Raw genomic sequence first — 22,440 nt, 5'->3', positions numbered from 1 at the left:
ATAACCCACCTTACTGGTACTCATTTCATCATATACGTTTGTACCAAATCATCACGTTATACACCTTAACATATACAATGGTATATGTCAGCTATATCTTAATAAATCTGAAAGATAATAGTACATGCCATTATCTATGATATTTAATTAAACATATAATCCACTAACATTCACTGTATGCTTTCTATGCATCAGCCATGGTTCTGACATCACATATATGTCATTTAACGTTATGCGTTAAGTATATTAACTGGTTTAGTGCTTTTATATAGTAGAAGGCCTATCACAAAAGCATACTTGCTAAATGTCATCTGTCATTTCTAAGGCTGGCATGTGGCAGACGAAGGGGCTGGGAGTAACAATAGATGAGGTGATGGAGGCAGAATCCAGGTCATGTGGGTAGCATAGGGTGAAAACGGGGTGGGGGGCTTCACAGACCCCGACCATAGGGTGACAACTTCCAAATGCCAGTCTTTGGACTGCATCAGAATCACCTATAACAATTCTCAAGCCCCACACACAGAAGTTTCTGATTCAGTGTTTCTGGCAGAAACTCAGGGATCTGTATTTCTGAAAAACACCCCTGCGCCCAAGTCAGATGTTGAAATCAGTGAGAGACACAGTGAAATGGAGTAGATAGGGACCCTGAGAAGAGAGTCAGGGAGGGATCTGAGATTCAGGAAGACCCCTCTGCCGTGTGGGAGAGGCTTGGGAAGGGAGAAGGAGAGGCAGGGAGAGGGCTGGACCCTTTGTGGATGAGACTGGTACACCCACTTTGAGGTCATTTTATTCATTATTAAACATTCTACCTTTGAGATCTGATCAGGTCTTTGCAGATTTTGTAAAGAACCTCTCTTTAGATGCAAAATAACAATAATAATAACAGAGAATAAATGTAGTACCATTTGACTCCTTTATCTTGACAAGGCTTTCCAAGAGACGTCAGGAAGAGTAAAGAAGGACTGCAGAATGTTTAAGCTCCAAAGCATTTCGGTTGTGCAGAAACAGCTTTGAACGTGACACTTTTGCTCCATTGCTTTTTGCCCCTACACGTAGGAAAGTGACACTAGTTTCATCTGAATGATCAAAACAGGAATTTGAATACCGGGAAAGCTCTTTAGAAAGAGTATTTTCATAGAACTAGTCAGATTTAAAGTCACTTTTACATTTTCTAGACTCATCTTTTCACAGAATCTTTACTGGATATTTGAAGCATCATTTACCTAAGAGTTAGCATTATATAATAACTGCAGATAAAAGTTTTTGTCAAAACAATAGTAACTGGTTCTTCTTAGGCACATGATAAAGAGGTTCATTATAAAATGTAAGAGTACCTGGAAAATGGGAGCTGCTCAATAAAGGTTGTCTGAATGAGGGAGTGAATGTATGTATGTATGTTTGATTAAAATGGTAATTTATGCCTCATCCAACAGTGTGCTGGGTCAACAGTTATTTATGATAACATAAAATTAGAAATATTCTAATGTCCAATAAAAACTTGTTCACAGGGATAAGTCCTTACTATGCACTGCTTTTGATCCTTAGCATACACTCATGAGGTAGGTCCCAGTATTAGTCCCACTTCACAAGTGAGGAAACTGAAGGTCAAATTTGATCTAAAGTTTTTTTAAAGTAAAGATGTCATCAGGATTGGAACATAGGCTGGTCTGCTACCGTGTATGCACACTAAACTCCATGACCAACAGCTCTTTCAATATGGGACTAGTTAAATTTTGCAACAGACACATGATAAAAATACTATGCAACCATTTAAGTCATGCTTTACAAGACAGCTTAGTACTATGTTTCAAGCATTTTCTCATGTTGATTGAAAAAAAGATGATTTGCAGAAGAGTAGGTGATTTGCAGCACAGTGTGTAAAAAAATTAACCCAGTTTAAAAATATACACAATTATAAATATATGTAAAATACTAACATAACACACAACAAAATATTAAGAGTAGTTAGCATTTTTTCCCTGGGAGACAGAACAGTGAATAATAAGTTTTTTATTCTTTACACTCTTCTATATATGTCTCTACAAGTAACAGGTTCTAACAGTATAATAAAAAGAAAAATATTTAAAGTATAACTGTTGTTGAAAGAAGGAGAGAGTAGTTTATAACATACAGTCATCACTTTCCTGCTGTCTGCCATATTCTGAAATATATTTGAATTCCTGTTATTCCAAAGTTACCCAAGCTTTATTTTTCTCCATTTTTTTCATTTCTTATCTTCTATTTACTTTACCCTAAGAGTTATAGTGACCCTACTTCTTTCATCTTTGTTCCAAATAAATTTTCCAACAAAATTATAACACAAGACAACTTTCGTTATATCCTTCATTGGCCTTGAAAATATATTTGGTGATGAACCATCTGTAAGATCACAGAATTTAATGTTTATGAGCGTGTTTCAAAGTTAGATGCCACTAAGGGATAAATAAAATAATGAATACATTAAAGGATAAGTAACTTCACTAGTCAAGGAGGTATTTATATGCAAGTAGCCCTGATGAAACTGAACCTCTCAAGAAAACAAAGCAAAGTTTTGTTTTGGAAACTCTAGGTGTAACTATATAAAAGACAAAAAAAAAATTGAGGTTAAAATGATGCCACTCAACATTAATTTTTTTTTTTTCTTTAAAGTGAAACTGGGTTGGGCAACAGATCAATTCACACCTTTAGCCTACAAGGAGCTGCTGTCTATTTGGTAACATTAATAATAAAAAGATGACTAATAAGACTAAAAAACTCCATTGACTTGCATAAAAAAAAGAGAAAAAAGTGACATTCTTTGAGCTTTTTTTCTTCTAGATGGAAAGGAGATGTGATGGTTGAGCTTAACCAGTCTCTTGGGCCCTTAAGTAGCCACGTGTGGAGATGGCAGAGCAACGAGATAGACCTTGGGCTGTTCTTATTGATTCCAGAGCTACCTTGTCAGCTCTGTACTGTTAACAGCTGGGCTTTATTTACTAAGAGAAAAACATTTTATTTGGATTCAGCAGTTACTTTGATTTTCCTGTTATTTGAAGACAGGAAACGTTATTCAATTGAAGAAGCCATTTTGGGGCTTATATTTAATTATTCAAATAAAGTTAGAGATAATTATCAAGATATTGCCCCTTGCCTCATTTAAAAAAAATACTTATACATGCAGATAATGAATTAAAGAAAGAATATTTTTAGTTTTTGTTTTAATTTGTAGGGCTAATTCTTAGGTATGCCTTTTAGTTTGCCCATGTAGATGTAATTTAGCAAGAGCTTTTCCCCTCTTTGTTACCACATTTACCTAGTTTCAGTGAAATTATATTTAAGGGTTCTTTAATAAAAATTAATTCTACATGTTTTATTTCTCTGCTCAGAATCTTCATTTCTCTACACAAGTATCTCATTTTTGACACAAATATCTTTATGTGTCATCTAAGGAAAGTGCTATAATAAATTTGACTCTATTGCAAAAGGAAATTTTCACGAAATTTATTTAATGATCACATTATGCAAAATGAATAAATTTTTGGCTTTTTGAGATCCTATTTACTCTGCTATCTTTGTTTCAGTTTGGGAGCATTCATTCTGTGGTATTGTTTTATTACAGGGATAAAAACTGAGCGACAATAAAAGAAAAACAGCTTTTTTATTACTTATGTAAAGCCTACTTCATGCATCAAATAATGCCCCGGATAATGTCAAAACATGTACAGAAAGAAAAATGGCGCCCACCTCCTCAATAATTATGTAGCTTCATAGCCCTGTGATGATGTACTTTTGGGATTATTCTGGGAGCTACTGAATCAAAACAAGACAGCTGAGATCAATCACAATCCTGGGAACCAGAGGAGGCCAGCACAATTCTGAGCTGCAGGAGGCCCCAGTGTTTGAAACAATAGACAATGTCTTGCGATAATTCTTTAGCACAAAAAAAGAAGAGCAATTGTCCCTCAAATTCCAGCTAAATGATTTTGCTCCTTTCAACTTTTTTTCTGTTATGGAAAAACAGGTGTGTGATTTCAGGAAAAATTTCATTTGCTCTTCATTCCCCAAACTAGTGTTCTAGTTCACATGAGGCAAAGAACCAGTTACTGTCTGGATTTCTAACCAGTCCAGAACTCTTGAGCACAATTTTCCTTGTTTGTGACGTAAGTAAATCTTGTGACAAATATATACACACACACACACACACACACATACCGAGGAACAGTATTCACAGACACTCAGAAATGTTCACTATTGGAGGTTTTTTTTGCGGTACGCGGGCCTCTCACTGTTGTGGCCTCTCCCGTTGCGGAGCACAGACTCCGGACGCGCAGGCTCAGTGGCCATGGCTCACGGGCCCAGCCGCTCCGCGGCATGTGGGATCTTCCCGGACCAGAGCACGAACCCGTGTCCCCTGCATCGGCAGGCGGACTCTCAACCACTGCGCCACCAGGGAAGCCCACTATTGGAGGTTTGAATAATTCTCTCTGTCTCCTGTCTCTCTCTGTCTCTGTCTCTTTTAGGACTCATCTTAACAGTTGTACATGCTTTTATAACGTTAAAGGGCTGTAAATGCCTTTGCTACTAACTAAAGGAGGAATTTAATAAGACAGTATTTTGTTCTAGGTGTGTGATTTGCCCACATATCTGAAAGCTGGTATTATTCAGTTGCTAATTCATTCAACACTTAGCCTCAATTATACATTCAATACAATGTGGCCATCAGGAGATAAACATCTACATTTGCTGCACCCAGTATTGCCCAAAGTAGAGTTCTGGTTTTTGCACTGGCAAATTGGCATTTACTATGAACATGTATGTTCCCAGTGTTCAGGTTTTGCACAAATTTTTCTTTTGTGTGAAAGATCTTCCTAGTATTCTCTTAATTTCCTGACCATCAACTAATACAGAAATATTGCCTATTAAATATAAAGTTATTTTCTCATGAATTCAGTCAAAGGTAGTCAGACACATCTTCTTCAATGACACAAATAGCTGGAATATCAACCCAAATTAGGATGTACACCTCCCAGATCCATACCATAGAAGGGGAGCCCCTAGAACTGACACAGCTCTCTTTATTCTCAGAAGGAACTGGATTTCCCAAATGTAAGAATAAAAAATTCTAAATAGCCCATCCAAAAATCTTTTGAGTAGATCTATGAGAACGAGAGCTGCAGGCAGGCCATAGGAACAGCAGGGCTGTCTTTGTATAAACTCATGTCAACACCATATGGCAGAGGAGGTGTTGCTGAAGCAAAAACCAGTTTTACAGAGTTTGATCAACAGTATATTTTACAATCCAACAGCTGGGAAAATCTGCTCCATCTTATAGAAGCCATTTTTATTTTGGATTTCCTGTCACTAGACGACACACCAATCCTTACTAAGTTGGTGACTGCGGAAGGAAAGTAGTTATGAGAGAAATGAAAGCTCTTAGCACAAAAGGGACAGTTTGATGTTTGACCTAGAGGAAAAAGAACTACCTAAGTAACGATCTATAAGTGAATTAAATAATTTAGTGTTAATACCTTTACAACTAACCTTTTCAGTTAAAATTTTCAAGCTATAGCAACTAAAACTCTTCCCTGACCTCTCCCTAAGTCTCTCCCAAACAGCAGATGGGCAAGTTTTCCCCCACCTCTCTCTGCTTCCAGACTCTTGTCCAAACATCTGGTACTAAATCACTTTGTATTAGGGATGCTTGTTTCTGTGTTTGTCTTATCCTTTAGAATTTGATCGCTTTGAACACAGGGATTGCATTTTTGAATCCCATTGGCTGACAATAAATATTTATTTAATTGTGCACAAAAATGTATATTTCATTGTTTTATGGGAAAGTCTTGCTCTGGTTAAACTGTAGTAGATCATGGGCCCCTATTCGTAATGGATGAAAGTTAGAAATGATTAGCAATGATTTGCTTCCATTCAGGATCATAGAAAATTTCTAGTTTAGTTGTATTCACCCAAAGTACGTCATTCCACAGAACTCTTTGGGGGCGGGGGAGTTCTGCAAATTTGAAAGGGATTCTGCCGTACTATTATTATTATTTTTTTTTTGCCCGCGCCCCATGTGCGATGTGGGATCTTAGTTCCCTGACCAGGGATCAAACCCATGTCCCCTGCATTGGGAGCGCGGAGTCCTGTCCGCTGGACCACCAGGGAAGTCCCTCTGCCGTACTATTATGATTGCAGGAGGAAATAGAAGAAAAGGAAGACGTCATTTATCAGATGTTTCTTGAATGATCAGTAAGAAACTGGGTCGCATGAATGGATAAAATAAAGAGAAATAAAGTATTGTTGAAGACAGCAATTGGAATTTCAGTGGCTTCCACACCGTTACAATATCTCTAATGGAAACAGCTACCAAAAGAGATGACTGACAAACTAATTTATTAACAAACACAGGAGGCTGTGAAATAATTTGGAGGAAAATGGAAGAATGCATTATTTTTACATGAGCTTAAGTGCATATTTTATGTGAGTGCCACAGAGATTGAGGAAAGAGAAAGGCTTAGGTTGGTGAATGAGCATCTGAAAGCAAAGTTAAACTGGGCTAGAGTAATAAGCAGCCAGATCTTTCTCACGTTTCAGCACCAGAAAATTATGCAAATAGTCACAGCATTTTCCCTAATAAATTCCATTTCTTCTGCCACTGACATGATTTGAATACAAAATGGAAAATTTAAATTTCCCAAGTTTTTTATTTTAAACAAATTTTTATTTATCACAAATTAATAAAGCCCGCTTCTCCTACTCCCCCTACAAGGACAAATTTTGGATGATTAATTCTCCCACTAAATAACAGAGTAAAAATATTCATTGATTCTAAAAGATGGGGTATTTTTTATTTGCATAAGAAAACAGTCATGTACTTGGGCTATGTTGTTATATTCTTTCTGAGAAACTTTTCCAGGGGTCTCATCAGATAAGAAAGAGCAATTAACACATGCTCAGGAATAGCTACCTGCCCTGTGATAGAGCAGACGTTTTGCTCTGAAATCAGGAAGCAAAGATGATGAGTCCATCGTGGGCTGCCCGTGCCCTGGTCATCGATAGTGCAGGGAGAGGAGTTGCTGAAAGCCCTTCCCCGTGTTTGGAGGGTTCACTCCTGTCCCTTGCAAACCCTGGAGCTTTCGTACATGTCTTTCTTCCCACTGATTTGTGTTGCTTCCTGGTCCCTGGCACTGTGTGCTCACCGAGTGCCCCTTTTCCCGAACAGGGCCCTGCCTTAGCGGTTCACGGGCTGGCAGTGGAGGGCTCCCCTCCGGAAGTTTTCTCTGATTCCCCATCGCACCCCTTCCTCATCCCACATCCTCAGCCCCGCCCCTCAGCACTGAAAAAAAAAAAAAAAAGATAATGAGTCCAAAATCAGGCAGGAGATGAAGACTTTTCAAGATATTTCCAAAGGATCTGAAAGTTCATATATCTCCTTTTTTTAACAATTAAACATTATTTTGAATTCAAGCCAAAGCGCAAATATTTGAGGTAATAAATTAATAGCTATTTAAAAGGTTTTAGTTAGTTTACACTCCGTTGTTGGTCAAATTCCCTAGAAGCACAGCCTGAGACGGGGATGCTTGTAGGAGTGGTATATTGGGGGTACACGCTCAAGAGGAATCTGTAAGGAAGTGAGAGGCAGGATAAGGAAAGGGATGGAGCTCGCACAGGTATGCTTCCAGCTGGAGGCTGCTTTCAGCCTGATCCTACAAAGAGCTCTGGAGAGTGAGCTGCCCCACAGGGTAAATCCTGCCTTGAGGCAAAGGGACAGCCTTTTTGTCTATTTCCCCATCCAAACACACAGAGACTTCGTGAGACAGGAAACTCCCTATCAGTCAGTCCATCTGGCGGTGGCAGATTGCCCCCATCTCCTGGAGAGAGAGGAAGGGAAACAAGTGCAACTTCTCAAGCCAGACGGCTCCTGTGACGGGCGCAGTTTTGGGAGAGAGGTGTGGCTGTGGGTCTTGGAAGCCTCTACAGGGGATCCGAGTGTGGCACCAACACTATCCATTACACACTCGCTCAAAAAGCTGCGCTATTTCCAATATAAAGAATACCGCTTAGCTGGATTCTTCCTGGGCTTCTTATACGAGGTCATAAACCACTGCATCCCATTACCATCTTTCCACTGACTAAGAACAAATCAAGGGTGGGGGGGAATCAAAAGTCAAACCATCCTTTTATGGGTCAGGAAAACATAGAAATTATTCAATAGTTTATTCAAAATCTAAACCTTTAATAGAAGGGCTGGTTCCACTGATTTGTTTTTTCATACGCACCAATCCCTGTGGATACCTCATTAGCTTTGGTTTTTAAAATTCCCTTTGGTGACAACCCATTAAAGGGGGGAGGAGAACCTCAGCTGGTACAGGCACGCACTGTCTGCAAGGTGGGTTTTCTGGATGTGTTGTAGTCATGTTCTTAGGCTTCCATTTGCTGTGCTAGGGAATCAGACGTCTCTTGGCCCCAGTCCATTTGGCATAGTGGAGAAACAGTCTGCCTGAGAGGCAGGAAGGGAGTTCTTCAAGCTCTGATAAAACAGTTGAGGTATGTCACATCCTTCCTAGAACTTGGTTTTTCCATTTGTTAGTTGTCCAGGGTTGGAGTCTATAATTTCGAAGGGTGCTTCTGTTTTTAAGACCTATTTTTCTGAGAGTCAGTATAACTTAGCCACCTTATGGTGAATAGACTAGACTGCTGGCCTCTGATTCCTGGGCTTCTTACACCTGGGCTTCTCAAACTATTTGTAGCTGTTCTGTGAGAGGATAGCTTTTTAGAAACTCCTAATCTTTCATGGGCCAGTATAATATATGGTCCTACTGCACCTGCCTGTGCTCACACCAGATGGCACTCACTGTGCAGGCTTGAAAAAACCTGGAGAGGTCTATGCCCTATTCAGTGAGATGAGTCCCCTGACTCCACATTTGGATGTTACATCAATGTCAAGTGGTTATAGAAGTTTCTAAATGCTTACTCTCAATTTCTGTACTCAATCTGTCATGGACTAGTGAATAGCAGTTCATTGACTGGTCTAAGTTGCAGAACACTCTTTGGGTACCACTGCTCTACCGTTATTAATTCACTGCTTCAGGTACAAGACTGTTAGGTAAGATGAAAATGACCCTATTCCTTTACTCCCCTACCCTCAGAACTTGGAGAGTGATCTATCAAACTAGAAGTGTAGGCATGCTGTCCAATATGGTAGCCACTAGCCACATGTGGCCATTTAATTTATGTCAATTAAAATAGAAAGTCAGTTCTTCAGTGACTAGCCACACTGCAAGTGATTAATAGCCACACGGCTAGTAGCTACTATACTGGAGAGTACAGATACAGGGTATTTCCATAACTCTAGAAAGGTCTCTCAGCTAACGCTGCCCTAGGACCACCATACATTTTTCTGTCGTTTCAATCCAAGTACGTTTTGGGCACTTCCTACTAACATCATTGTGTCTTTATCAACATATCAGAGCTATCTTAAGGCTCACAAAAAAGATCTTTCCCAGTTCTCAGTATCATCATGTCATTATCAACTTTTAGGGCACTATATTAACCATTAGCATTCAAAATAAAGAAAAGAATTATCAGTGCATGTACTCAAAGTACTTATAGAATGGTTAGGGAGTCAGCAGTATTTAGAAAATAAAAATACAAAGTGATTTTAGCTATGCTTTCAATAAATGATGTAGATAAGAAGTTTCTCCTTCTTTGGCTAGATTATGAACTATTTGAGGTTATAAGAAAAAGACCAGTTGAGTATAGGGAGTTTACCTTGTAGAATAGAATAACCAAAAAAGCCTACGCTAAAGGGTGAGACCTAAGTTGACCTTGAAGAAAGAATAGAGATTGACTAAGTATTAAAGAAGTGGAATATATATGGGAGTATATAAATATATATATCCACACACAAATATGTATATATGTTCATATATATTCCTATTTCAGTTATACTTGTAGACCATGTTTTAAAATTCTGTCTTAAGAACTGCTAAAAATGAAAAATAAATTCATTTAATATGTCCTCTTCTTATTCAAAGTGGGTACGTTCTGACGTTCTTTGCGATATACAAAACTTTGGCTATTTATTTTTTTAGTGGCGTTAAACAACACAAATTTATTATCTAACAGTTTTGGAGATCAGAAGTCCAACATGAGTCTTACGGGGTTAAGATCAAGGTGTCAGTCAGCAGGGTTGCACTCCTTTCTGAAGGGTTTAGTGAGGAATCTGTTTCACTACCTTTTCCAGCTTTTAGAGGCAGCCTGCAGTCCTTGGTTCTTGGCCTCTTCCTGCATCTCCAATGAAATCTTTCTCACATAGCATCTTCTAACCTCCTCTTCAGCTTCCCTCTTCCACTTTCAAGGACCCTTGTGATTACATTGGGTCCACCAGGATAACCCAGGACAATTCCCAATGTTAAGGTCATCTGATTAGGAACTCTACTGTTATTTGTTTTTTTAACATAAAATACTTTGGGCAGTTGCCAAAGCTCTCCATTCTTTGCCTTTCTTCTATTTCACTAATTGCTCAGGGAGAAAACAAACAATTAAGGGTTCATATATTATAATGCTTCCTTTTAACAGCTCTGGACTTTTTCATCCGCTCCATTGCATTCCCAGGAGACTGAATGTCTGCAGGTCACAGACACCGCTGTAGGCAGTACTTACGAGGGAGCAGTACTTACAAGGGATGCTAAGAGAGGCGGGCTGACGCAGAAGGTAGGATGAATGTTGCCATTTCCAGCCATGAATTCCGCGCATCCCTTCTGTGCCACAAATTATTAACATCAAGATACTGTGTTTTATATCCTTAAAGTAACATCCAGTGTGCTAACATCAGGTTTAGGTTCTCTCCAACCAGTTTTGTTGCAAATCAAAAGGAACATCATGCATATAAATGAAATAAGCACACATGAAGATATATAGGTAGAAAGATAGGTAGATAGGTATATAGATAGATGATTGATAGAGTCAGAGATGGGTATTTCTCATCTTGGCAAATTGCAAAAAACCACATCACTTGGGATGACAGCCCAAACGTCTATAAATTTAAATAATAAAGCATAAATGCAATGGGAATTGAAAATTCATTAACTGACCCTACAATGAAGCCCATATAGCTGTCTCTCTGTCTTTTTCTCTGACAGAAAGCAAAATACGGCAATGAACTTGGGCTCTTTTGAGTTATTTACTATCCCGTATTAAAAATAATGGAATGAAAATGTGGTCTAGTTCTGAAAAGCAGACATCAAGTTTTCTCCGACTCACTTTTAAGAGGCAGCTGAAAGCTAAATAACCCAAACTATTGGAACCCTGTGCACAACCGCCATATACTGAGCTCTGCTAAAATCCACTCTCGGTGTCGCTTTTTAAAAGTAGAATTAATATGTCACCGACTGGAGGCTAGGAGCCCTCATTTATTATAATCCAACAGAACACTCTGTATTGGTTACAAGAAAAAAGAAGATATACTATTACAAACAATCAAAATGCGAGAGACATCTTGTTTAGATTCTTACGCTATTTCTGATTTAGGGAAGAAACATCTCAATTAAAACCAAACACAGGGGCTTCCCTGGTGGCGCAGTGGTTGAGAGTCTGCCTGCCAATGCAGGGGACACGGGTTCGAGCCCTGGTCTGGGAAGATCCCACATGCCGCGGAGCTACTAGGCCCGTGAACCACAACTACTGAGCCTGCGCGTCTGGAGCCTGTGCTCCGCAACAAGAGAGCCCGCGATAGAGGCCCGCGCACCACAATGAAGAGTGGCCCCTGCTCGTCGCAACTAGAGAAAGCCCTTGCACAGAAACGAAGACCCAACACCATCAAAAATAGAAAAATAAATAAATTTAAAAAAAAAACCAAACACAGAAATAGGGATATGTTAATTCCAAGTAATTAGGAGCCTACAGGCTGACAAATCACCTCTTGGGGGTGAGTAAAAGGCTGCAGGTGTCCGTCCTTGTCCTGTCAGAAGTGCCAGGAGTTGCCTGAGAGTACTAGAGCCCAATGACACTCAGCTGCTCTCATCGGAAGTGAGATGGTACCCAAGGGGCAGCAAGGGGGACTGCCCTGAGCCTTCATTGGTCCAGACAAGCTGTCCCTCACATTTCTTCAGACTTCCAGGTCTGACATCCCTTTACATATTTCTTTTAACACTTGGTCAGTTACAACTTTTAACCACTTGTTTTAATTCTTGAGTCACTATTTCCTTGGTTTTTCTGCAACCATGTCTATTTTTTCTTTACGTTCTTATAGGGCAATCTTTGACTTTTCTTTTTCAAAATGCTCCTATTTTGAATTGTAAACAATTAACATGGTTAAAAAGAAACAGAACAACAAACCAACACAAGTCTGCATTAAGGCCTCGAAGGGCTATAATCAGCACATTTAATAGTATTCATACAAACAGCATTAAAATGCATATCAGATTTGACAATCTTATCACAAACGAATGAACACTCTACTACTAGGACAACAAAGTTCTAATAGCATCAGAGGAGTCAGGGAAAGGATACATCTGTGCGTTGAATGCATGTGGACTGTCAGGACAGAAAAAAGGTGGCTACATTGGCTCTACTGAAGAGTGCTGGCATCCTAGGAGGGCCACCTGCAAATTGCATTTAATATGCTAACACTATTAGGAGAATATTTCTATTCTTTTCATAAAGGTCTTGCTAACAGTAATTAAATTTTAAGACAGTCAGATCTGGAAAGGAATAAAAATACAGTGAAAATGTGATTACGACGGCTAGAGGAGGTCTTCCCTTTCAAATACTAATTAAAAAAAATTGAATTTCAGTTACCCAGGGACACCAAGGCTGGCCATATCTATATTAAATTATACCCGAGCACATCTAAGTTCTTAAAAATCTAATACATTTACCACCAAAAGGCCTTGGACTTCAGAAATATGTAAGTGAGATTCTAAATGTATGAGTTTTTCCTTCATCAGTAGCCACATCAGAGTAAAGAAAAAAAAATAAAACCAAACCATAAAAACCGGGATCAAGATAGCAGACCCTGGGGTATGAAAACCGCATTGGGTCGACAGAACTAAGATTATGGGGTTGCTGTAGTTTCCAATAAAGAACCCACTTAATTTGAAAAATATGTCAGTTTTAAAACTCATTTTCATTTTTCTTATTCACAATCAGTAAGCCTGACTTGTATAACAGCATTTTATTTTTTTTTTAGTCATCTGTCCAGCTGAATCCTAGCCCAGCTCATCGTGAACAACGTAAGGATGGTTTGGCCGTGCCAACTGTGTTCAGTCACCATGCCCCGGCCTTCATTTCCACCGAAAGCCCTGGTGCCTTGGTCTGTGAGTTTCAATTATTATGAACGAATGCATAAAACACTCAAGGAATCCCCAAAGAAAAATTCTGAATGCTTAAGCAATAAAACACTAACTTAATACTTTGGCGAGTCTAACACGATTTTTTTAAAAAAACATAGATTTTTAAAAAATGTATAGCATCAGTTACATTTGAAGATTTGGTTGCAGTCTATTGCAAAGCTCGGTCCTCAGAGGTTTGCATGCAGCTAACCACCTGGAAGGCTTGTGCGGATTGCTGGGTCCCACCCCACAGCATTTCTGATTCAATAGGTTCAGTATGGGGCTTGAGAATTTGCATTTCTAACCAAGTCCCAGTTGATGCTGATGCTGCTGGTCTGGGGACCATACTTTGAAAACCACTAGCAAAGCAGATTAGCATACAGGCTTCCAGCTTAGAGCGAGCTGGGCTTACCCGACTCGGCCACTTCCTGGCCTTAAGACCCTGGATAAGTTATTTAGCTTCTCTAAGCCTTAGTTTCTTTATCTAAAATGAGGATAAAAGCAGTGCCTACAACACAGGATCTTGGTAGATACTAAAGGAGAAAAATGCATGTGGGTTGCTTAGAATATAGCAAATGGCTAATAATAAATCAGTTCCTACTCGGAATAGGAATGGCAAAATTATAAGTAAATGGATTCAAGAAAAAACTCTGAATGCACCCTAGTCAGACAGAGATCTCCTTTGGAAAGAAAGGTGTATATCACCGAATCGAGATGCACCCATATTCAAGAATCAAACATCAAACATCTTGTTAACGGCAGGAGGGTGATTATCTTTTTAAATAAAAAACAGTCCAACTTCATACCAAGAATGACACCCCTTTACTGTGCCACCTAGCTATTTTATATTCTGTTTAAAACAGGTATTGCTTTGATACATAGAGTGTAATCTACATTTTTTGCTTAAATATGTGTAACCATATACAATAATGCATTATCAAAGTGTACATAATATTATAGCTATATGAAAGAAAATATTTTTTAAAAAGCTTAAAAGTCATTGTTTCTGCTTAATGGGTAATGGTTACTATACTGTTATGACCTTTTCTCTCTATTCCGGGTTTTTTGGTAGCAGGTAATAAATGGGTATTACTTTTTAATCACAGAAAGACCTTAGCATAAATGTTAATGGAAAAAACAATTGGGGAATCACAAATTCCCAAGGCATCAGGCTGCTGTGTGACTTTTGTCGATGAGGAAATCGGGAAATTGGCGTAGGAGGGGCTGTCAAAAGGAGACCCTTGGGAAAGTTAAACTTCTCTTGGGAAACTAGGAGCTGCTATGGAACCAAAGGAGAAGATCATGTTTAAGCAGTTAGAGGAAAAGCTACTCTGAAGCCACGATGCTCTGGAGCCAAGTGGTGTATCTGACCCAGACACATGAAAGGATTCCAAGCAAGTTGGAAGAGCTACCCTACTCATGCCTGAGACTACTTCTGTGAAGAAAGGCAGAGAGGACCGTAGGCTTCATTTCAAATCTGAGTTCTTTACCTTTTTTGGATCATGCATCCCTTTTAGAACCTGGTGAAAACCTCACAACCTCCTCCTCAGTAACACACACACACACACACACACACACACACACTTTGGGTGGGAGAGTCAACGATCTCTCTGAAGTTGACCTTGTACATCTCCCATGAAGAAACTTTGACTTAAAATAACTGAAACAAGGTAAATAGTAATGAGAAAAGCACTCAAATCTTTACAGATGTTACCATTTTCTTAAAACTTTAAGTATATGTTATTTTAAACATTTTATTCTGAAATGGCTATGCTTTGCCATTTCACTGCAGAACAAAACAGAATAAAAACACATTCTCGTTCTTATAGAAAATCATAAGTAAGTGGAAAATCATGCTATTCTCTTGGGCTCAGTTGACTACATCAAGAGGCACCTGATTATCCCAACTAAAGTTCTAATCCTGTTGTCCCTTGGAAAAGAGTTTATCCCAATTGCAGACCAAATATCTTAAATGAATTAGTTCAGTAGAATCTCGACAATTGCGGATTTAACACTAATGAGTTGTGACCATCAGAGAAAGAGAGACATCTTTTATGACCTACAGAAATCTTTCATTTTGCTGAGATAAAAATTTGCAAGGCTTCTATGAAAGAGTCATTTAGCTAGTGAACCAGCCCAGGCGAGCACCTGGAATTTGCATCTCATTGGGGCAAGGGGCCTATTATCTTTTTTTTTTTGGCTTTTCAGAAGTTTTCCAATAGCATTCTCTAATTTGGAAGGAAAAAATAGGCAGTCACATAATTGCGGGACACAACCTTTTAAAATTTATATTTATTTTTTAACAGGGGTCTTCAGTAGCTTCAAAAAGAAGGGGAGAGAACTAACAGGAAGTCTCTACTCTGGGATTTATGCTCTTAGGGACATGACCTCATGAAGGTTTACGCATCCCAAAGTAAAGTGATGAAAAATGCCATACAGGGAAAACTTGAAAGCGCCACATAGGATGCAAAACGTCTCCAGAAATGATTGATTTTCTCTCCCTGATTTCTGACCGAGTATCCTTTCTATTTATAAAGATCTCTAGGGACTTTCACAGGCTCCCTGAAGAAACTAAATAATCCCAAATTAAAAATCCATATACGCAGAGGCTATCAATCCCTATTCTTTTTTTTTTTTTTTAGGCTTGCTCAGTGGATGTCACTGAAGACCTTCGATCTGCCAGCTCTGCCCTAAGCCAATAAACCAGTCCTAGCAAGCACCTCAGTCATTAGACAGCGGGTGGCAATAAATCTTGCCAATTCAGGGTGAAGTGTGCTTGGGGAGGGTTTACCATTTTGCTGCCTGCGAGGCTCCATTTGCCTAATTAGTATGACTGGGCCTGGCCTTTGTGGCTTCATCTGGAGGCCGGGACACCAGTTCTTCAGTCCAGGCTGGGGCCCAAACACCCTGTCTGATTTTGTCAGCCTTCTCTGCCTTATGAGATGGGTCTGTCCTCATCAGAGCCATCCAACCGGTCTGAGCTTCCCATTCCCAATGCTGTCATTGCCCTGATGCTAAATATTCCTGCTGCCCAGCATGAGGGTTACTGTATCGTGGCATCTTAGCTATCAAAATCAAAGATGAAGGACATTGGGACACAGTCGTTGGGGCTGGTGATCCTTCACTGAGGTAAGGGGAGGGAGGAATCCCATAGTTTAGTGGGTATTTTCCACCCTGGCCCTCTTGCTTCCAGACTGTCACTAAAGCCCCATAAGGCCCTAGTCTAAGCTTCCCTAGGGAAAGACAAAAGCCACTCTAAGCTGCATATCTTCTGTATTTCTGGGTTGCAACCATCATCTGTCTTAAACTACACTCTCCTTAAGATAAAAGACAATCCAGGAGGGTCACATTGATTTTTGGTCAATAGATGTGTTTTCAAGTGATTTTTATCAGTAGCGTAGGAGAGCTTCCTTTTGCTCCAAGCGCAAAGTTTTAAATATGACGCATGAACTCTTTTAGTGGCATTCAATAATTTGGTACATACTGTAACAAGGGATTACTTACCGATAATCCCTATATTTCAAACAAGTTATATTTCACAAGTTTTTTTGGTAATTTATCTGAGTTTAGACTGTGGTTTTCCTTAGAATATAAAATATTTTAGCTCAGTAAAAGAAACTTCCAAAATTTACATCTCATATTTTAGTTTCTTTCAAGTCTCTTATTCTCTAGTGATTTTGTTAATAAATTACTTATTCAAAGGTGAATTCTTTTAGAAAACTTTTGTGAATATGTTTAGCCATGTCTTCATCATGCAAAGTAGAAGAGTTAGCGACTCAACTTTAAGGAAGTGAACTAATTTGTTTTGAACTAAATCAGGCAGAAACAGTTGATTTATTAAAGTTGAATATCCTCATTGAAACCGATCCTCAGTGTAGAATACTGTATTGTAATTGCAAAGATATTTCCTTTCTTTCTTTCTTTTTTTGGGGCTGCATTGGGTCTTTGTTGCTGTGCACAGGCTTTTCTCTAGTTGTGGCGAGCAGGGGCTACTCTTCGTTACGGTGCACGGGCTCTAGGCATGTGGGCTTCAGTAGTTGTGACACACAGTCTCAGTAGTTGTGACACACAGGCTCAGTAGCTGTGGCACACGGGCTTAGTTGCTGTGAGGCATGTGGGATCTTCCTTGACCAGGGGTTGAACCTGTGTCCCCTGCACTGGCAGGCGGATTCTCAACCGCTGTGCCACCAGGGAAGTCCCACAAAAATATTTTAAAATTTGTTGTCTTAGGAGAAATCTAATTTGCTTTTGAGTAACGTCCTTTTCATTTTTTGAAATTACATGACCCTTACTCTGAATAACTGATTAATAGGCAACTATCAAAATACAAGTCCTTGTAGGAAAGATAATTGTGCCGTGCTGTATTTTGTCCCTTTGAAAGCAGGTTGAATATACGATGAGGACATTAGCCCAGCTAGGAAAACTTAGGCTTTTGCACATCTTTCCTTTGAGGCTAAAATCTGTAACCTCAACATTGCAAATACTAGACCTATTTCTCTGAGGCTTTGATGTTGACGGGAGCTTCTTACCAAGATCAGCTTGTCAGGGCACAGGGTAAGGCAAAAACTACTTTCAAGTAGCTCCCGCAATTAGCACCTAATTAATGAGGTGTGAAGTGTGAGTGACTGGAGGTTCCTTGATAGAACGCAGTGTCCTATCACTGGGTGCCTCATTACTCATTTAATTTTAGATTTCCAGCAGCAGCAACAGTGGGTATGGAAGGGTGTCCTAGCAGAGCTGGGAAGAATATCCTGCTAAAAAGGAGGTGTCAGCCTACCATAAGCATAATTACGTTCCAGATGAGGTTGGCCATCTCAGAAAGAACAGGTTAAGCACTTTTTGCATTTGATGAACTCTTGAGTTTTGCTCCCCATACGCTGCCTTCTTTTAACCCTTTCCAGTGAGATAACACCTCCTCTCTCAGTTTTTGTTTCTCAGGTTTTGCTGTGTCTGTGAATACTCATTCCTTAAGCAGAGCTGATTTATGGTACCAGGACTTCTGTGCGTGGCACGTGGGTTGGGGGCTACAGTAGGCTACAAAAGAGCCCTTTAGAACAATCGCTGGTTTGGTGCCATTCCTGGAGACTCAGCTTAGGTATACTCTCTGTGGAGGTATGACCAATAAGAGAACGACTAGAAAGAGGATGCTTCAATTCCACATATAAGTGATATCATACAGTATTTGTCTTTCCCTGCCTGACTTATCTCACTTAGCATAATGCCTTCAGGGTCCATCCCTGTTGTAGAAAATGGCAGGATTTTCTTCTTTCTCATGGCTGAATTCCATACTGCATTTATATTTTAAAGTTGCTAAGAAACTAGATCTTAAATGTTCTCACCACAAAAAAAGAAACGATAACTACAGGACACGATGGAGATGCTAACACTGCGGCAGTAATTGTACTGCAATATATAAATGTGTCAAATCAACACGTGTACACAAACTTACACAATGTTATATGTCACTTATATCTCAATAAAAATGTTCTGATTAAAAAAGTAAAACATAAAAAGAGGTCCCTTAAGATCTCTATTTTTTTCCAAATATCTTGCAAAGTGCAGTTCAATTCACCATATGGATCTTACATAAGTCCCTTAATTTTCTCTCTCTCACTTTCTTCCCCTGTAGAATGGGGATAATAATCATACTCAGTGAGAGTCAGATGAAATCCTGAATGTGACAGTCCTTTGTTTGCTGACTGCTTAAAAGCATTAATATGTTCACTGTAACAAGTAGAGGACCTTCAATGGCAAAACAGAGAAAAGAGTGACAGGATGGTGCAGGGACAGCTTTAAAAAGAGAAGTAAGAGGGAGAGAATACCAGGAGATGCAGAGGTGAGGACAGCTTCATGTTTGGCTGGGTTTCCAGCTCAGTGATACCATCGAGGAAATGGATGCCTTTTATGTCTCCTTAGGCTACACTTCATCCTAAGGTTACTACGTGCTACATGCTGCACAGTCAGGACCCTGGGTTTCCTTTTCTACATCCAGGGGTAGTGAGGGTTTCTTCTAGTAGCTGTCACAGTAGGGCAAAGGAGACCCTTCTTCTAAAGCACCCATCAACTATCTCTTCATTTCTCCTTGGTCTGAACTGAGTCATGTGTCCATATATGAACCAAGCAGATGGGCTTTGCTGATGGAACCAATACAATCAGTACCAAACTACAGTTAATATTAACCTCACCCAAACCACCTGGCAGCCATAAAACTGGGAAAAGTATCAATAGAAAGTCACTTGTCAGATGACTACAAGGTACAGCGTATTTTTCTTATCTCTTCAGCTGCTGCCAGATTATTTTTCATGCTCCTGAGGATCTTCTGAATATCTAATGTCAAGACAGCACAAAGGTACAAACCTTGCTTAGTAAGAAGCCATTGTTGACAGACGATGCCCAGATCCTTGTAGGATCTGGAAACACTGAGGAACAGAGGAAATTAAATCAAATACCAATGTCAGGTATCAAAAATTTCTCAAGCCTTTTAGTTACTAGATCATTCCAAATAGTTAAATACTAATTCATGAGAGTACTGCACACACCAAACTCTAATTTTTCATGTCCATAAATGTGTATATTATAAATATGTATTAATATATCCATGTATCTATAACTACATATTTAATATTAAATGAATTTCTATGGAAATTTCCATAATCCCTATTCATTAGAATAGGATATGATGAGATCACTTTTATGTATTCTAAAGCCAGTCCAAGAAAACCTATAAAGGTTTCTAATTTGAAATTTTGTTTAAAAAGGATATGAAAGTGTATGGCCATTTTAATTGGATTAAATGTGACTTTCCTCTAAGTCTTTGATTTCAGGTAGTTTGTAACTAACCATGTGCTTTTTCAGAAAAGGTTTTGCTACAAATAAGATAGTACTTCCTGAAAATTGTTTTACGTTAAGGAACACATTCAGTTAAAGAAAAAGCTAGTAAAATGCAAGTGAATAGCCTTGTAAATACTGTATTAATCACTATTTTTTAAACTAATTTTGTTAGCCAGTTCCTTGTCACAGAATTAAATTATAATTATATAGAACTGTAAAACTGCCTTTGGATAAGGCTATAGAAATTTAAAGATTTAAGAGACCTTTGATCTTCATAATTAATTTTCTTCTTTAAGATAAAAAATTAAATGTATCGAGCTCTTACTTTTCTCAGTATTTTCTGTTTTCTTGCTCTTCACTTCCAAAGCCCACTCTGCCGCACAGCAAATGGGCATTCTTTCACTTCCTCTACTTTTTTTTTTTTTTTTTGCGGTACGCAGGCCTCTCACTGCTGTGGCCTCTCCCGCTGCGGAGCACAGGCTCCGGATGCGCAGGCCCACAGGCCATGGCTCACGGGCCCAACTGCTCTGCGTCATGTGGGATCCTCCCGGACTGGGGCACGAACCCGTGTCCCCTGCATCAGCAGGCAGACTCTCAACCACTGCGCCACCAGGGAAGCCCCTCACTTCCTCTATTTTAATGGTCACTTTGCTAAGGGCGCCAGATCAAACCTACGCCTTATACTTGAGTTCTTTTGAAAGATCTGAATTGAAAGGAATTAAAATAATAAGTTCAGTTACAAATTGTACCTTAAAATGAGAACCTCTAACACTTATTTTTACCATACATTCATAAGCATTTCTAGAAAGAGCTTAAGAAATGACAGTTAATTTTACTGAGTCATTGGCCAGGGGATTACTTATTAGATTCTAAAAACTAGTTCAGTAAATTTGTCAACAGTTGTTGAAGGGTTACCGTGTGTCTAGCGTTCGAGGGATTTAGGGGACCACAATGTTATATCTACGTCTTGGGAGCTTGCAATGAATCCTGATTAGTAAAGAGAGTAAGGCATTTAGAATGCACCTTATAATATTCGTTATTTATCTAAAAATGATTTGATTTAATGCAATGACAAATTCCTCTAATCCGTTCCTTAAATATTTGTCTTAGGTCACTTGGTTATTATCAGATAGAAGCCTTCATAGGTCTATGCAGTGATAGGTACTGTGTAGAATGAACAGCAGAAAGATCTTTCACAGTTCGTAACTCGAGGTCAGTAACAGTAAGAGAGCAGTAACATGTGTTGCATCAGGAATCACACATACTTATTGAACTTCTACTGTGTGCTTAAACCTGGGAAATATAAGGGGACACACAGCATTTTCAGTCTTCTTAAGCAAACATGAGCACATATGTATGGAACACAAACCATTGCCGGCACAGAAGTGTACGTGGTATTGGGAAACACAGTACAGCTTTCAGAGATCTCTCCTATTCACTTCTCCCGTCTGTTCATAATCGAAACTACTACTTCTGTACATCGAGACATGTACTTTTATCATAGTACACGTAGCACTGAATTACAATTACTCATTTGCACAGTTGGCCGTCACCAGTGGATGCCAACCTTCTGACTACAGGTGTCTCACTTTTCTTATCTCAGTCCCCTCGGCACCAGCAGAATGAGTGTCACACTGCAGTCACTCCATCATCACTTATGGAAATGAAATGGAGTAAAAAAGTGGCAAAGTCACGTCACTCCTTTCTGTATTTGGAGATTTTCCATCAAGCTTCCCTTCCTCACTCTTCCTTCTGCCTTATTATTCAAGTCCAAAACACTGGTTAGGGAGAAACTGCTTAAACCCATGACATCACTTTCAGTCCTAAGAAAAAAAAAAAAAAAAGAAAAACAAACAAACAAAATTGATAGTAAACACTGCTTTGCTCTTAAAGCACTTAGTAGCTGTGCTAGGCCAGGCCACCAAGGTTAGTGCAAGCTCGTGACTTGGGCTCAGCTAAGGCCGCTTACACTTTCTTGGACCAGCAAATAAATAGAGCAAAGGATGCATAGGAGATTAAAGTACATAAGTGGGCTGTCTATCAAAGGTGTGCCCAAAGGTAGGGATCTGGTAGCTCACGCGAAGTAAAAAATCCACTAGAAGAGAAGAAATTTACCTTAGTTCTCATAGACCTTGTGTCACTCTTTTTTCCTATTTCAGGCAAGTACAGGAATTGGGGACCCTCCAAGTCCTCAATGGTCATCCCATTGCTATCTAGCTGTACTAGAGTTACATTCTGATTCCTATTATATCATCAAATTTATTTGAGTTATCAGTTAAGCAGATTTGCCTGCAGCTTG

The 22,440-nt window shown here is 39.2% G+C and overlaps 1 protein-coding gene and 1 non-coding gene across 2 annotated transcripts in view; one reads left to right on the top strand and one right to left on the bottom strand.

The window, feature by feature from the left end:
• Positions 1–22,440, bottom strand: part of GPC6 (glypican 6) — a 1,080,872-nt gene that overhangs the window by 385,237 nt on the left and 673,195 nt on the right. The window lies entirely within an intron of this gene.
• Positions 6,978–7,119, top strand: LOC117308906 (small nucleolar RNA SNORA71). Its single transcript, XR_004523155.1, has one exon. It is a non-coding gene; the product is annotated as a small nucleolar RNA SNORA71 (small nucleolar RNA).

Source organism: Tursiops truncatus, chromosome 18 (assembly GCF_011762595.2).
Source record: "Tursiops truncatus isolate mTurTru1 chromosome 18, mTurTru1.mat.Y, whole genome shotgun sequence".
NCBI classification, from domain to species: Eukaryota; Metazoa; Chordata; class Mammalia; order Artiodactyla; family Delphinidae; genus Tursiops; species Tursiops truncatus.
The sequence above is the reverse complement of the archived record's forward strand: the minus strand, read 5'-3'. Positions and strand labels throughout refer to the sequence as shown.